Genomic DNA, 19,272 nt, shown 5'->3' with positions numbered 1-19,272 from the left:
ACGGTCATAGTGTCTTTCTACGTATACTTTCATACATTTTAAACTAGTTAAAACGGTATTTTAATGTAGATAAACAATTATTTACTTCAGCGATTCAGAGTATTTGCATTCTCTATCCGTGTCTGTAAGTGACACTGGATAAGGGTTAGGCAAAACACTCCACTCTAATTAACATCATAACAAGATATCATTAATAATTATGCGGCCTAAATACATACGCTTATCCTAAAAAAAATTGTTTACGTAAAGGAGCAGTGTTGTGCTTCAGCGTGCGACTCTTATTCCTGAGGTGGTAGGTTCGAACCCCGGCTGTGCACCAATGGACTTTCTTTCTATGTGGGCATTTAACATTCGGTCGAACGGTGAAGGAAAACATCGTGGGGAAACTGGCTTGCCTTAACCCCAAAAAGTCGACGGCATGTGTCAGGCACAGGAGGCTTATCACCTACTTACCTTTTAGATTGACAAATGATCTTGAAACAGATACAAAAATCTGAGGCCCAGACCTAAAAAGGTTTTACTGATTTTAAGTTTTCTGTAGATAACTGTTACCTGAATCCACGAGTTATGTCTTATTATTCGATATATTAGAAACAAATTATACAAGCAGTGTTAGCTTAGTGGTCAATCGTGGATTTTCAACCATAAGGTCGTACGGTACGGTTAACATAAAAATTATCAACATAAATATTTATCATGTTTTCGCCTGCAAAACTTATTAATGAAACAAATTCAGATTTCTGATGTGCAGTTTTTTAAAGGCTCGTTTCGCCACTGGATTACTTTTCAAATAATTCTTAGTACATTTATTCGTGACATTTCATGCATTTGTTATATGCAGTCGTCACAAAACATCGAATTATTGAAATGTTCTTACTGTAGTTAAAACTCGAAATAATGCTTAAAAGTAATCCACAAGCTTTCAGGCTGTTGCGGACAGCAAAGTGCTTTGAGCTTCAGTCGGCGACAGGTCTTTGTTGAGAAAGCTCGCGTGTTGCGATATACGAAATGTAAATATGAAAACGCCGCGGTCGTAGTTTATAGTCGTAGTGTACGGATACTTTCATGATTTAAGGTAAGATAATAGCTATCAAATTTGAATACGTCAAAAGTATAATGACGAATTATCGTCTATTAAGAATAATATATTTTCATAAACAATTCACACTTCAATTACGATTAATATAACAAATACAATTTACCTATTTCTATGATATTGTCTCATGAGAATTGAGGAGAGTATAAGAGAATCGATATTTAAATACATTAAATTACGAACCAAGAAACTTCTGTATAACTGTACCTATGAGTTTACGTACAAAACTTCATTCCCAATAAGTATAAATAAGTATTCTATTCCTATATAAGCCTTAAGCAACAACTAAGCCACGTTGGCATTAACCTAGCATAGACTCATGGCATTTGGTCATTTCATGCGTGGCTATTTCAACAAATAGTTGACAACCATTTTATGAATTGTCCTCTGCGATTAACTCATGTTAATTTAACATGACAACATCATAACTCCGCGCGTAGTACTTGATTTACGGTAATACAGTTTGGTATATGGTCTCATAAGGTACTCATCGTAATCAGATGATGAAAAATGAAATGATGTTCAAAATGAAACACTTACCCACTTTTCAAATAATGCATTAATGTAATACAATAATTATTAGTATAATAGATAAAAGAATAGTTTTAAAGGGAAAATTTCCTTGGTTTGCGTAGCTTTAAATGTAACTGCAACATTTATCATTGATGGTTCGATCATATTGGTCGTTGTATTATGTTCCATAGGCGTATATCCTTCCTCGATTAATAGATTGTACAACATCACAAAATTTTAGTTCATAGAAGAACTGATTTCAACGAAAGACAAACCGACTCTTCAGTTTTAATATGACTGACTGAATCTTTGATCAGGCCACGAAACATTTGTATAGTCTAGTTCAGCTTAATAATAATATCATACGAATACTCAGTTGAATAGGTGCAAATCCCTTGCTGTTGAATTTTCCGCATCGAATAAACACGTGCCAGACTTATATAGCAATCTATCTTAGATTTACTAGATCGAGGACATAGGTATGTTGTTCCCTTTACGTTTTTTATTTATACCGGAGATGTTTTAGATAGTAAAACATATCTTCTTTGTATATGTAAAGAAGGTTTAAGATAAAATTTATAATTAAAACTAACAATACTCATTGCTCAGTTGCTATGCTTCTTAATTTGAAATTTTACATAATCTGTATTCTACTGTAATTTGTAGCAAAATAGATGATTATGCTTTTATATATTACGTCTTTTATAAATAGCATGATTTGTATACATGTAAATGTTACTATTTATGCTCTTATTCTTTTATAGTTAGTTATTTAAAATTCATTATTTAGTTCCCTAGGCTCTTGAATAGGTGAGATTCAACATTATTAACTTTTCCACCACAATACCGCGTATTTCAAATAAATCCCACAGAAATCGGTCTGAATATATCAACTCATGCTATTTCAAGATTGAGGTCAGCCGATACAATCGATCAATCAATAACTATTAGTACTTATTACTTTGATTATAAGGTTTTGTTATTATTACTGTATTCACTGCATACAAGTATTATAATAAAAGCAATTTGAAACATACAAACAATAAAAATAAGGTCACGTTCCTAAATTATTAGTGACGGTATTAGCAGAGTACCGGCGAAGACTTCTTCCAAAACTGCAACTATAAAACTTCACAAATATTACCGGCCTTTAGCTTTGCAACGTATGCCGCATACTTTTTTCATTCACTCACTGACTCACTCACTCACTTACATATTTGCACCCACTCACTCACTCATGCACTCAGGCGTGTTTATATTATACTGTTATCAACAGTTGAAAAGTAAATACAATAAAAGATGTAATTAAATTAAATATAAATATATTTGAAGGAATTTATACTTAAGTTTGTTATGGAAGAGCTGAGAACCCTGACACAGGTATTTCTTACTTAAAAGGGTTCCCAAATCTTACACATTGTAATGCATATGTACTTAAAATGAATAAACAGTTTTTTTTATACAATATATTTCAAAGAAGTATAGTTGGTAGCCCTTTGTTTAGATGTTTATGTAAACCCCCTTGTAATAGCCGCCGTAGTGTCTGACATCAATCTCATCGGAGTATTTAAAAGTTATTAAATAGACAGTGAAATGATGTCCCTGCGCACACACATGTGTACTTTCATATCACCTACAAACATGGCCAGTATCAATAAATATTAGCCGCGACCGCATCGGCCTGAAAAACATACAGTTGGCTTATAAATATTATATAGATTCTTAATAAGATAACAGTATACTGAACACAGCTAAGCGTTCTTGATTACGAAATTAACTCAAGTTTAGCTATTTCGATTAGTATCTTGTACGGGATTTGCTAGCAATGCTATCTTATGATTGATGACAGACGTGTTAATACTGCAGAATGTAGTAATGTTGGGCTGCTGTAGAATACAAACTGAATAATTTAAGCCATATATTCCAATTTGAGTGGAAAATCTACTGAAATAAATGTAATAAATTAAATAAATGTAATTTTAAAAATTTATTTACTTCAGTGTTAAAGCTAAGTTAGCTTATAAATTTTTATTAGTAATCATAACAATCAAGTATACGGTATTTATACTTTTCTTAACCTACAAATAAAAATAATTAAAAAGAAAATTTAAACAAATTTAACAAGTTTCGTCCCTGTGGCAGTGTACCTTTAACGCTGGCAGACTCGCTATATACTTATTCTTTGAACCAGGAAAGCACCAGCTCTGGGGTCACCGGTACTATCTACCAGGCGCCAACTTAAAACTTTAATTAGCGCCTATGCACTTGAACCCCACGGCCCAAGAGTCTCTACTCCAAAAGGAAAATGGAAAGACTCTTATATTAGCTTATAAATATATGTAATTAGTTTCATTTATCAATTTTTGATTTATTTAAATTATTGTAATTAATTCTCGATATTGCTACACATGTAACAGGGAAGTCGAAGGCTCATGAAATTCACTTTTGAGTACATCTGGAGCCTGGCTACGTAGCCATAACAAACACGTGTTTGTTATGTAACCTGTTTTTGGCAAGAAATAAAATTACTATCATTTAACAAAAATTTACGACGTGTGTAAATTACATAACATAATCAAAAATATGTCTTCCCCATGCTCTATAAAGAGACTAAAGAACATTATTATTATTAAGCCTTTATTGCACTCCGTATAATATATATAAACACTTGTTTAAGTTATATAACCTAACTTAATCTAATACAGCAGAAGTGCCGGTTTTGGTGATCAGCCTGTCCTGTGACACATTAGGCCTCTTCCAGCTGCTTCCATTCCTTTCTAATGTTAGCTCTTCTGGTCCAAGTTGTGCCTCCTATTCTCTTTATATCATCTGCCCATCTCTTTCTCTGTCTTCCTCTTATCCTTTTTTCATCTCGTGGACTTAAGAACATACACACATGCATTTTAACGTTAACTACGTTCTATAAACAATTAGATTATAATCATAATATTTATCGCTATGATAATGTTACAACTGTTATAATCGTTCGGGTCTAGGGGATGTAACTTGGCAACATTTTGTGTATAGGATAAGTCGTACATTTAGTTTTAGTTGGACTATAAACTACTCCTGTGCTTCTAACTACTCAGGCAACTTATTTAGCAACTGGAAACTATAATTTCTTATGAAAATGAAGTGCTTGCGTAAGCCGGATATTTTTTCGTTCATTTAAGCGGTATTTTCGGAAAATATACGACACGTAGAAGTTACGATTGTATATTGGATTCGAAGCCCTGCTGTTGAAGAATGATCCAATTCTTGCGAATTTGGCTACCTACCAGTACAGACACTGTGAAAAATGTTTAGTATGGCTCACGTGACTAGCCAAGCTTAGTCCCTAGTGAAAATTTGCAATAATTTCAGAAACAACTTTGTACGAAAGATTCAAGTTAAAATCGTTAGGCGGTAGTGTTAGACAGTTTTGTTGTGATGTTTCAATTACGTATTAGTCTGAAAAACCATCAAGATCTTACTTTTCATTTGATCTAATGAACGCTTTCAACGGTAAACTTATTAAGAGCTGTACATTGAAGACAGGAAATGAGTGCGAAATCGTTAAAGAACTTCTCTTCGTAGCACAAGCTCAATGCTTTTTAACTTGTCATTAGTCGTTACGCTATTTAAGAGATGAATTCAGGACGTAATTGTTCGGTGACCTCTCTATCACTATGGATACATTTCTGCGTCTTATTAATAGTTTTTCAAAGAAAATAAAAGCGTTATGTTAACTAACTAACGAATCTTTGGCTGGGAATCGAACACAGATAAAGCTGTATGTTAATCACTTAGTCACTAATAAACAAATAGTATTAAATCGTAAACGGATTAAATTAAACAATTCCTGGTGCAATTAGATCGCGCTTCCCGGCAACTATTCCCTAATTAACTTTGTATTAAGCCGAGATTCAATAAGTTCACTGATTCATGTTAATACGGTTCAAGAATTAAGATTTCTATTTTGCATTATTGTATTGAGCATTGTTAATGCTAAACCCTGAGGTCGTGGGTTGTGCACTAATATTTTTTCTTTATATAGATATATTTAATGTAACTAAAGAATGTTTAAAAAATAATTTAAAAAAACATAAATAATTTAAAAATTCTCCATTTGTATTAAATATATATTATAAGTAATGAACAATGAATCTTAGAACTTAGAATTTATTATAAATACATATATTGCTTTGTATATTTTTTGTATTTGTATAGGTGAAACTGTGCTTTGTGTATGTTTAAATGTGTATTCCGTTTTTGGCTTTTGTGTACAGTGCAATTGTTTGAATATTGTTTAATAAGTAGCTGTAGGAATACCGTTGAGCAAATAAATAAATAAAATAAAATAAATACTTTACATATGGTGAATCAAATCACCAGGAAACCGGCATACCTTCCACCGTAGAAATCCACATGTGTCATAGGTAAAAGGCTAATCTAACTTGCAATTAAAAATAATCACAAACGCAGAAAATGAAGAGTTGGTCAATATTAATGTTAGACATCTGTTTCATAAAAAATCTGAATTTGGGAAAATTTCTAGTACTGATAAGTTTTAACTTTAATACTTTGGTACTGATTATATTCTATGAAACCGCATGAGCCACTCTAATGCAGATCTTGCATATGCTAGTGACCAGTACCCGAAGTACATAATTCAGTCTTCATTTGTGATTCCTTTAGTTCCAACTGTGTCAGCGTGTCACACCTACCCTATTAATTATTACACTTACCGCTTAATTAAAACCTCATTTAAAAAGCTTTTAAAGATACGTTTTCCTCTTTGACGTAATGTTAGGAGATATAGTTGCCTACCGCCCATGATCACGACACGGTTTGCGAATGCGTTGACGGCTTTTCAAAGATTCTGAGAATATGGATCAGGTGAATGAAGGTTTATAAATCTAAGTCCTTAAATAGATCTGCATCTAGCCAGTAGCCTTACTTAAGACTAATAAGTATTTTAAAACGAACCTAATTTACTAAAAAGAATATTTAACATAAGAAATTGTCAATATAACACTACTTACAGTCTCTATTAAGGGGAAGACTCTCGGTACCTGTGTAATATTTTTTTCACTTACCCCTGTTTAGTACCTATATTAACTAATTCGCAGTCATACTAATTCACTAATTCGAATGGTTTTGTCCTAAACAATTATGTATTGAAGATTTTATTTAATTTAATTAAATGTTTTCCTAGATAGAACCTTTATTGTGTTTCGTTTCTTGAATCTTTTTTTAAATTTACACAGTCTCAATATAGTATTTTTATTTAAAAATAGAACGTAGATCTGATCGCGTGACAGTCGGTCGTAGCCCCAAGATATTGATTTTACCGTGACTGTAAGTTCAAACCCTACGGCTAAACTGATTACATATCACGGACTTATAAATTATGTTAATCGAAATTGTTTGTGGTGACGGCTCGAAAACCATAGTGGGTAGACTATCGATTTAATATATTTCTATCTATTTCACAAAATGTATGTATCCTCCTTATCGAGTTTTTTTTATAGGAATTTTGCTGTAACCTAGAAGCAACTTAGCCACGGGTTTAGTCAAAATTATTCTTGTAATTCGAAAAGAAAAGAAAGGCTATCTGCGTTTTGCGAATGCATTCATCGATAATTTTGAAAGATGCTTTGATGTTGATGAAAAATCTTTAGACAAAGCTGTCTTCGTTTTAAGACACAGAAGATATTTCTTTTGTTAACGTTACTAACTTCACAAACATTCTTAAAAGCTTTCATTAAGAATTTATAAATTTGTTTTTTAAAATTGGAAGTTTCCTAAGTTTTCTAAGCGTGGAAGTGTCATTAATATACTAACTATAGTAGATAACTATGAAAACACGTAATGTTAATATATTCCTATCTGGGGTAGATTTCGTGGGCGTGGGCGAGGCTCCGCTGTATATGCGTCCCGCCTAGTGCGTTAATTTGTGACTCCGTGGTGTTTGGGTATGCACACGTCTCGAGTCCCACAAAACCCTCTTTTTTTTCGTGGGGAAATGGTTACGCATACCGCCGCGGCACAGTTGACTGGTGGTGAAGGGTTATGTGGGACTCGCTGCTCTACATACCCACTAAAACCCCACGGCAAAAGCGTAGCCTTGTCTGCAAGTTATGTCCACATTACCCTCCGCCCCAAGTAAAGGCGCCGCGCGGGATATGTGTTCCCCGCGCTAAAAAAAGGTAGATTTAAATACACTGAATACTTGAGAAATAAATAATATAAACATATAGCAACTGCGTACCGTAGCATCGTTAACGTGTATCACTTATAAGTCCTCCTCTTCCTCTTCGTGGGTTCGGTTCCCCGCAAAATTAAGATTATCTATCTAACTAAATATGGTGATAATAATATATTGTGTCCTGCTTACCAACGGGGGATTTTTTGTTAATGTATCAACAACATGAAATCCATCAATTACTAACTGTCATGTTTTATTTGAAAACTTTTACACGTTGAGCAATGGATGTATGTTATGCCTATGACTGCGTATTTTTAAGATAATCTATTTTTAGACTCCTTTCTGTCGTGTCTTCGGTAAGCTTTACTGCTTAGTCATAATAAGGCTGAATTGTCCAGCGAGTTTCCACATTAAGATATCTTTATCATTTTATTTATTTATTTAACTCACGCCTGTTTTTCAAACGGTAAAACCACGGACCTCCTTGACCTGTCTCTCCAAATCCCTCGCCTTTTTGATTCTTATATACTCAAAGGAATTTGACGATCTTTTACATCAAAGATAACTTAATCCATCGTAAACATAAGAAAAACGCAAATTACTTTAATAACTCAAGTAATGACAAGACTAATGTCTTGGCCTGCAACTTTGTCAGATTTTGGATGGTGCGGGAAATCACACATGTACTTTTAGTAAGAATAAAACCTAATAACGACTCATGCGCATCATCTTGCGCCGTCTTATTTACAATTCACTACTTATATTTTCCCGTCTAATACTTTGATTTTGTCCAAAGAAGTATCAAGACAAATAAATACAGTTCTTTAACAATTACTCATTCCTGTGTGTTTAAATCACTAAAGTATGTTACTTAAGTTATAAAACAATAATTTCAGTGCGCAAAGAAAAAATGTATTCTGCATGAAGTATGGACCAGTTATCAGTCGTTGAAAAGCTTCAGATTGCGGAAACAAAATGTATAAAAAGAAACAGAAAACAACACGATAATTCTAGGAATTATTTCAAATTCCAAAAATTTTAGTGAAGAGAAAATTTTACAATTTGATTTGTACGTGAATAAGTGAAGGGGTTTTGCCTGGTTTACAGATATACTATTCTTGCCTTAATATAAAAAAATATAAACCTTATATTATTTGCTGATAAAATAAGAATACCAACTCGTAACTTTAAACTACTTTGTGCAAAATTTCTTTAGTCACTATTTCAAGCCAGTGAACTCGTTCAAATTTCAAAAGTAGGAAAGGTAATTTTTTGTAATCAGCTCACACCCCTGTAGGCAATTGGCCAATATTAGACGATCACGATGAAATATTTATAGGTCAGCGTTGGGAAGTTTTTTATCGATTTATGATATCGGCACACTTGTGTTCAATACCACATGTATGTTCAAATTTTACATACTATACGTATGATTGATTAATAATTTATATGTTGTGTATTTAGTGTCTAATTGAATGTTTTATATACCTAGAGAGTGATATAGATCAAGTGTATTTATGATAGCAGTTATCATTACAATTATTTTACATTGAGTAGGAAAACTATCCGTTTTAAATTGCATTTAATGGTCACAATAATACATATTTTATTTTTGATCCCAGGTTCCACTATTGTCTAATTCGTCGTTTGAATTTGTCAACCCGTAACCATGGTAACAATAAACTATCTCGAGATTACGCTTTTTTCTGCAAGATATTTTTAATGTGTTAAACACAAGCGTTTTATAAAATTCAGAAAATTATTAAATTGTAAAAAATAAACAATGTACATAATACCTATGAATCCTTGAAATCCTTATAATTTGAAACCATGAGTTAACCATAAGTTAACCATCATATAAACCAATTAATACAAAAGGTTCATAACTGTAAAGAATAGTTATGTGGATAAATAAATCAAATCAGCCTACTGTTCCTGATACATTTTGTAAATTTTTGAGAAGCTGCTTTCCTCACGAGATTTGCCTTCAGCGAACAAGGGTAAAATGGGCACATAGATAGAATATTTCTATCTTTCACAACCATTAACAATTTAACTTTATTATTATGATTACTAATATATTTTTAAATATAAACAGCTATTTAATGTTACTTACATTTCATTACTTCCAAGCCATTCCTGCATTCGACGACGTTTTCAATAGAACGTCATAACATAAAGAAAATTGTGAATCCAATGAAATAGTTGATATTCAAGGAACGTTCAGTATTGATATTTCTAGACTCGTGATTGCCCAGCCGCGATATTAAAAGATTGCAAGTTTTACTTATGCCTTAATAATTCCGATGTATGCAAGTAATTATATTGATCATTTGGTTTGACATTCCACTTACCAAGCTATTGACACAAGTTGTGAATCGAGCAGGAAATTTTCGGCATATCTTTGACATTTTCAAGGCCATCAGCTAACCAAGGCCAACCAAATGTGGCAATGAACCCAGGACCTACATGTTACAGTTAAGCAGTAGCTCAGTAAACGAACATGGCGTAAGAAAATAATATAACTATTATTAAACACAAATATATAAGTGTAAGTTCATAAATTTTATGTTACCGTAAACAATATTCAGTTCGTAAATAACTCCACGCTTATGGACGTTTTCATAAGAACATGTGTATACATAATCTTATATATTATGTATGCATAGGTCCCAGGTGTGTATATTTACGATGATAGTTTTTCCAATCGGGTGTTATTTTATAGTCAATAATTTATATATATAAAAGAAAGTCGTGTTTGTTACAACACTTATAACTCGAGAACGGCTGGACCGATTGCCATGGTTTTTGATTTGTTGGATTTGTTTCCGTCCCGAATAGCAGAATAAGCAATAAAATATCGGATAAGTTATCGAATAACAATTAATTAATTAATTAATTTTACGAATGCAAAAACCATATGGTGCCATCTGTTGACAAAACTACGCATCATTTTACGTCGAATTCGTGTCAGTTCAAGAAATTCCGATCTTGAGGTGAATGAGGAGATGCATAACCATGCTTTGATCCTGATCAAAAGATGTTGGATATCAGAAAGTGCTTAACATGCAGTATCGCCATATTGACGCTAGAGAGAAGATGATTAATGTGTAAAACTGCCATTTCTGCATTTGCAAAAGAGTTGTATTAATGTAATACTAAAATAAATTAAAGTAACAACGATATTATAAGGTTGTAGGGCGGAACGAAGTTAGCCAGGTCAGCTAGTAATGAATAGAAAATGTATACAAATGTTAAATTGCTAAACTGTCATACCTATATTTGTTACAATTGAAGCTTATAAAAGTATTAAATGGACAGCGTACTCGCCGATCAGAGAACCATTGCTTCAACGCACAAAATATGAAATTTAGTTTAATTCTTCAATAATTTATCCTGTCCTGTTTTTGTAAAGTTCAGTTCTTTCTAGTAATTGTTCAAGTTCTCGTTTGTTCCTTAATCAATCAGTTCCTGCTTCTGCCTTTCTGTGTGTAAACGACAATATTACGATTCTACTATTACTTCCTCTGACTTTCTACTTTCCCTTCTCCACTCGTAATCCTTTACCAATTTTTAGGAAATATATACAGTTATGTATAATTAACACGTACATAATATTACACTCGACTAGTTGTTTCATATATCTCTCAAGTTTCACTGAAACAGTTGAAACTGTTTAACTGCAGGCATATCGCTTGCCTGAGGTGTTTATGCGTAAAGTTATTCGTATGCGTTCGTACGAGTAGCACATTTCAGAAAGTTTTCAACAGATGCTTTGTAAGTTATAAATGTACTCCGTTAGTTTTTTTTAACTTTTTTGTGCAATTTATATATTTATTCAACCCTCTTTGATCTACATTAGTAAAACTTCCGTCCAGTAAAACGGGTACTTAGGACTGAAAGGAAATGACATCATTTACCCCGGCATTCAACAGTATTTTGCTGAAAGGGTTATGCATAAATCATTTTGTTTGTCTGTATCTGTATTTGCTGTCTATATGAAAGGATTTTCACATATTTTATTAGGGACTGTTTCCCGATTTGTATAGATATGTATAAGATGAAGATATAATGTAAAAGTTAAATCAAAACACTCCGGTTTGATAATGTAACAGTTATATAATAAGAATAGTATGTTGCGCAGTCTTAAACAAAAGTTGAAATTTAACACAAATTTTCATTAATAATTTGGTATTTATGCACTCTTGGCTAAGATATTCTTCCATCTCTTTCTGTCAGATTGTGTTTACGCTATAATGAAACAAATGAATGAGTTAAAACGATAGAAATAATTTTTTTATTAATAATTTTGTACCACTATTGATCATAATATAAAACTGTATAATGAATAATGGATATATGTAAATAGAAAACTAAATCATTATTGATGCAACCGCAATTTTACCCGAGATTCCCAGAGGTACGATATTTTCTTCAAGGGTACAAAGATATATTTGTGTATTATCACATACTAGATACAGATAACGGTACATTTTTAAAAGAACACAATATAATAAGAACTCGGTGTTCTTTTCAAATATGTACAATTTGATATTTTTAACTACATCTAAATCTTTTTAGATCCGAAGTGTCATTAAGTAAAAAGGTACCAAAAACTAATTCTCGTGTATGTTACTGACACGATATTAAGGACTTATTTAAGATAAGATTTAAGATAATAACGACATTTACAACAAAATAACGGAATTATGTAAAGTGTTTTACCATCTAGTGATGATACAAATGTTGTTTGATGATTTGCTATTTTAAAAGAGTTTTTTACGCCGGCTTTTTCTCTCGGCCTACACCCTCTGTCTTCTTTGCCGATGAGTAGGGATGCCTACAAATTCAAATTTAATGACGTGGAATAAGTGATACATGTATCTTATGTTCCATAATAAACATATTTTATTTTTTTTATTTAGTGAGCCGCAACCAATCTACGTAGATTTATAAATTTAATTCAAAGCTTACATCAAAAAACACCTACAAATAATAAATTTTTGGCATGAATATAAAAATCACAATGGCGCTACAACCCTTAGATTTAGCGTTCTGTATATTTTTGCTTTACACATGGCGTCGGTTTATGGGTCTTAGATGTCTTTATTTCCTGCCTTTAACAAGTACCAATGTTCAAATACTCCACCTCAGGTTTGACTTACGTGCCTGCTCACGCAAACATTGACCATGTAGCACATAATCTTCTTACATATAAATAAATAAACCTAGCCCTCTCATTTCAATTCACGGCTTAAAATCAGACACTCGACAAAATGCCGAGCACCCACCAATTTAATTCACCGCATTTTCTTTCATTATCTGACCAAAATGAATACCTGATTTTGAAGCGAAAAGTGCGCCACGTTAGATCCCAGCAGCTTAATTTGAATTTTAATTAATTTTGTCTGTTAATTTATTTTCAACTGCAACTTTAATTTGGAACAGCAATTTGTGGTTGTGGTTATTTATAATATCTGTTAGGCTCTGCTCTGCTTTACTCGAAAAACGGTTATGGTTTATTTCATAAAATATAATAATAACTAGCCATACTTTGCGGTTTATCCTTAAGGTGAGGTTGTAAAACTCAGTCGATAAATTGACTATCCAACACAAAGAATTTGAGTGATAGAAGTACCCAAGACTAACGCGTTAAATTAAACAGACTATTTCATTTTATAACATTAGTATAGAGTATAAATTATAGATTATAAACAATTTGATTGGATCACAAAAAAAAACTAAATGGGTAGTATAACAGCTAAGATTAGTTTCAAATTTATTAAGGGAGCTTTCAAGTATTACTTAACGAATTTTGGAGGGAGGGGGGTCCTTTTGTAAAACGTTACGATGCGGGCGGGTATTGAATTATGCGTTATTGTTAATATTATTTTCGACTTTCCAGTACTTTACACCACATAACGGTAACTTTTAGGTATAAAGAGTCACTGGGTGGTCATGAAAAGTTTTATTATTGGGTACAGAAAAACGTTACGGCGCGTTACATGGGGGGGAGGGTCAATAATCTCCAAAAATTGCGTGACGTAATACTTGAACGCTCCCTAAGACACTTTACATAATCTAATACATCAATATCAATTATTAAAACTATAAACACAGAAACGTAAATCTATAAAAACTTATGATTTTCTCACTATTGCATAAACCTATCTCTTTATTCTCCTGTGTTTCGCACAAATACTTATCCTTATGACCTTATCCAAGTTATAAAGTACCTTTCCAAAGCTTCTAACTCGGAAAATGAACTCTTCAAATTTATCTCTAGCCAAAGGGTTTTCCCTGATGTTTATGGCTTGCTAGAACGTCTAACTGATCGTAAAACTTTGTAAATGTCCGTCAATTCAATGTGAATGAAGAATATGTGAGGGCTATTTATATTCTAATTTACTGTGTATACAACACTTTTAAAAAGACCAATTCGACTTAGGGTCCTTCAAGAAAAGAGCGTACCAATTCTTAAAAGGCCGGCAACGCACTCGCGAGCCCTCTGGCATTGAGAGTGTCCATGGGCGGCGGTATCACTTAACATCAGGTGAGCCTCCTGCCCATTTGCCCCCCGTTCTAAATATATAAAAATAAAAAAAGACCAGGGAGCAAACGGTCAGGTGAGATCCGATGTTAAGTGCTCATGGACACTCAATGCTAGACGACTCACGAGTGCGTTGCCGGTCTATTAGAAATGCTACGCTCTTGAAGGACCCAAACTAGAAATTATTAAGTTTAAATTTAAAAATTTAGTTTTATTAATTTATTAATAATTATAATGATATGAATAAAATAAATTAAGTTAAAAATGCCTACTATGATACTGGTGAATTTTTATTTTCGAAACCTTAATAGATTCGTATAGTTTTGTTGCATAATTTGTAATTTAATAATTAGCGCATTTGTTTGCTTTCAATTAAGCTTTAGAATTCATATAATAACGCTTGAGCACAGAATATCGTGAATTCTTTACAAATAACCGCAGGTGTCAAAAACTTCGTCAAAGCTTTTGAAAAGCTTTTGGCTTTTCCGGAAAACACCGCAGTCGTGGTTTAACTTTCGCAGAGGCAAGACGTACGCTGTATTTTTTTAAAACACGTAACTTTTAAGCAAGTCAATTAACTGATAGTGAATTTAAATTGTATGGGTACGCGGTATGAAATTCAGGTGAGTTCAAGTTCTGTTGACAATTATTAAATATTTAATCATCAACTTTGTAAATATTGCTTTGGAGTTAAAAATAAAATAATCACCCATATAATGAGGTATACAAGATGACGACATTATTTTTCTTTTCGTTATTGTTAATAAACATAATAGAAAGTATTTTATATGTAGGAAATAAAAGACATTTTTCGGCTCTATGTATATTGTATAACCCTGAGGCGCGGAAATATCTCGTATCTTTCTATCAAAAGTATAGCAGATGTTGAATTTACGTTGCTATCTAATACATAAAATATCAATTATTGTATGTAACAACTTTATATTATAAATGTTCAACGTAATCATCATTAAAACTCTCTAGGATTCACTGATACCATCATTGATTACCAATTAGATTTTTTGTACTATACAGTATTATAGTGTATATAATAAGTTTTATTGGTGTGATATTACTGTTCCCTTGCGAAATTATATGTAAACTAACCTAAAATTTAAAAAAAAATTACAGAGCATAAAAGTACAGTATTAGGTTAAAAAAAATTTTAGGAGTAAATTTAAAATTTCGCAAAGCTTTGGTGAAATCGTTCATCTAAATTGTTATATTTGAAATCGTATATTTACTCCGAAACTAAGGTATATATCTACTCTCTAGATACATTACATAACTCTCACAAAAGTGTAGTTTGTCTAGACAAACAACTTTAACTGCATGATGGTATCACCCAATGAATTTAAAAGGAATTTATTAACACAGCATTGTCACGTGACCAAAATCATATCTCTACACAAAGCTTTTACTATATACGATCAATCCTAAAGTCGGCGTAGGCTTTTTATTATTTTATCACGTTTGCACATTAGCTCATTGTACGGTATGCCCCACCACTAATTATTATATAATGCACATAGTATTTTGAGTCGGAAAAAAATCTTTGATCAATAATAGCTTAGGCTGCTGCCTCGAATTTCGCGGGCAGCGGGGCGGTAGCGGCTGCGGCGCGGTAGCGAGGCGGCCAACGCATACATGTTCTCCAAACCAGCGGGCAGATCGCGCGGCACTATAGCGGTGTAGTGTTGTGTTCGTGGTTGTGTAGTCGAGATATTTGTTTTTATTCGCGAACGAAATGTCTAAAAAACGGCGACAACATCTTTTTGATTCAAATTTATTCCTAACGCTCGATTTAATGTGGGCAAAAATATGTTATATGCAAAAATATAGTTCCATATGGGTCTCCTTTCAAAGATTGCTGAAATAATTTGCTCTTGCACGTCCGAGGTCATTTTGATACGTCACAAAAAATATGTACAGCACTATACTACAATGCATACGCGCAACGCGGGCGGTCACCGCTTGACTGGATTGCACCGCTCGTTACCCGCCCCCGCGCCGCTGCCACGCCGCTGTTTTCGAGAACCGGTCCATTTGATTTTACGCATAATATCCTGCCGCTCCCGCGCCGCGGCCGCCGCCGCCCCGCTGCCCGCAAAATTCGAGGCAGCAGCCTTAGTTGTATTATATTAGAAGCATTACATATGACAATAGTTTGATCATATATCGACTACTACTATCAACTGTGTTAAAGTTAATGCAAGTATGTTATGTTTGTATATATCATATAACTTGTATGTCAAGGCACCAAACCTGAGGCTTGGGCATTAATCATTGTCTTTGATTGGCCCGTTGTAAACGAGATAATTGGTCCAAAGTCTAGTAGACCGTTATTGCGTTCACATTCAGTCTTGGTCTATATGTCATAGTAAAGGTCGATATGCAGTCTCTTCCCGAATGTCTGGTTTATCCTAGGTTTGACCAAAGCCTTTGGAAAACTGCGAAATAAATTCAAATTTCGCCCTCTGACTTAAATATTTTTATTCAAATGTAGAAGTTACCAACTTTTTAGTCAAAAGTAAAATAATTTGTTCAAGCTTAGCCTAGTCAATGCTTGAAGGGACTGGCGAAGTTGGTCAAACGTCGACCGACTGTACTTGTAATATTTTTAAGTTACAAGCTGTCTCGAATATAAGAGCAAACCATTCTAAATTAGGGGGCTTTATAAAATGTCATTGCAACAAAAAATTCCCTTCAAATTATGTAAATGAAAGAAATCAAACGTATTGTGCAATTCTAAATGGCATAATGCCTTACCATGTATGAATGAAGACATTTTTTTTTTAATTATGAAAACAGCAAAACTATAAAATTACAAAAATTACGTTTTATAATACCTAATCTAACAAACTAAGACTAATAGGTACTTGATTGAAATTTGTTTGGTCAAACCCCGATTTCATTGTACTGAGTTTCGTTTGCCTAATTTAGTTCTTCTAAGTTGGACGAAAGTTCTTAAGTCAGAGGCCAAAATAACTTCTTGGGGTTTAACTAAGACTTCAAGTCAGACCTGAGTATGAACTAGTCAAACCTAGGAACGCCAAAGCTTCGAGATTTGACTATAACATATACATACAACCAGTGACGCAATAATCCTTTATGGTTGCTAAATTTCTGAAGTGGACAAGTAGGTGTAGTAACTATTAAGCTATTAGCCTTAAATTCTTCTAGTTTCAAGCTCTATATTAATCTATACATAATATATATAGGGACAGAGCTAAGAAAATCACTTAGACTATAGTGTAAAATACAAATAAGTATTTATGAAAATTGTAATTTTTTAGCTGAATGTTTCTTGCGAAGTCTTCTAATGAATCATCAAGCATCATGACACCACTTTATTTATATACTTTAAGGTATAGACTAATGATAAGAACTACCGAGAGTTTTTTACGCCGGCTTTTTCTCTCGGCCTACACCTTCTGTCTTCTTTGCCGATGACGTGGAATAAGTGATACATGTATCTTATGTTCCATAATAAACATATTTTATTTTTATTTTACCTCAATTCCATGTAAGTCCGTGACGATGACATCTCCCGTGTTCTAAATACATGTATGCAGATTAATGCTCGAATAACTTAGCCTTATCAATATATACCTATTGGTTGTCTATAATTCTTAAGTATTCAAAAGTATACAAACATTAGTAGTATTTAATGTTAAAAAGTGTACATTATGATAAATTAGTGTTGGTCGTATTTTGACGTAATCAGATAAACTAGTTTACTTATAAACTATATTTTGAATCCTTCTCTAAACGTAGTGCGTTGTGAACTGTCAACAACTATATTTTACTCCATCGGCTACAATACGAAAGAAAAACTAGTCGAAAAAGAAAGAATAGAAAATAAATAATTCTATTCGTTCACATAACCTCCAACCTCTTTCCACACAGCCTATAATATTAACAAATAGCAATATTAGTTTGGCGGAGCATAATCGAAATCCATAGAACCAAAAAAAATAATTACGAGATCTTACAATGTTGAATAACAAAACTATACCTATTTTAAAATTATCTAATTGCAAAACGTGTGCTGCCATCTATTAGTGTGTTTTGGTACTATATATCCGAAACACGTTCTATAAATTATATCGTATTTGCTATAGACATAGTATTTTTCTAGTAAATGTAAGGTAAATATTAGACAAAACCGCCCTTCCTAAGATAAAGACAAAACTATATATTTCTATAAGAAATGTAATAATAATCAAAGTAATATAAATTGTAAAAATAGTAAAGTTTAAACTAAAATTAATTAATTACGAAAAAAGATAGTGTTATTTATATTATTACCCTAATACAAACTTATACTATTATGTTTTATAATATAGTAAAATATATTAATGAACAAGTTTCTGTACAAGGGGCGTCCATAAATTACGTGAGGTGTTTTTTTTAAATTTTCTGTACCTCCCTCCCCCCCCTGGTGTGATTTTATTCAACCCCCTCCCCCAACCCCCAATCTCACGTGAGATTTTTCAAAATTTGGGTTTCTTACGTAAACGCGTTGGATTGTTATTGTAAAAAGAAAAGAAAATTGCTTCGTGCTTTTATTTACGACTAAAACAAAATAAGTGAAATGTTGAGAGTTTAGGTATGGAGTTAGCGGGAAGTTGCAGAGATGGCCTTTAGGGTCAACCGTTTTCCTAATTTTTTTTTTCAATCAGAAAATAAATTGCGTGATATTTGCCGAGACCCCCCCTCTCTCCATCGTAAGATTAAATTAGATTTGACTCGACCCCCTCCCCCCCTTAAACACCTTAATATATATATTCTATGTTTGAAATCGGTTTCCTTATACTATGGTTGCGATTGATTGCGATCAATTTGCCAGTCGAGCGAATCTGTTGATGAATGAATGTATTCCAAGATCATTTATTTGATGCTCCGCACGCAAACGTTGTA

The 19,272-nt window shown here is 33.0% G+C and overlaps 1 protein-coding gene across 2 annotated transcripts in view; it reads left to right on the top strand.

Moving 5' to 3' along the window:
- The first annotated feature begins 960 nt into the window (after window positions 1-960).
- LOC125053948 overlaps window positions 961-19,272 on the top strand; it is a 74,259-nt gene continuing 55,947 nt past the window's right edge. Inside the window, exon 1 of one of the 2 annotated variants that reach the window (XM_047655583.1) lies at window positions 961-1,075. The gene's annotated coding sequence lies outside the window, so the exon portion shown is untranslated. Of the gene's footprint in view, window positions 1,076-14,864; window positions 14,973-19,272 lie in introns of those variants that run through there. The other variant, XM_047655584.1, reaches the window with a different exon arrangement.

Source organism: Pieris napi, chromosome 11 (assembly GCF_905475465.1).
Source record: "Pieris napi chromosome 11, ilPieNapi1.2, whole genome shotgun sequence".
Taxonomy (NCBI): Eukaryota; Metazoa; Arthropoda; class Insecta; order Lepidoptera; family Pieridae; genus Pieris; species Pieris napi.
This window is presented reverse-complemented; position numbering and strand designations above follow the sequence as displayed.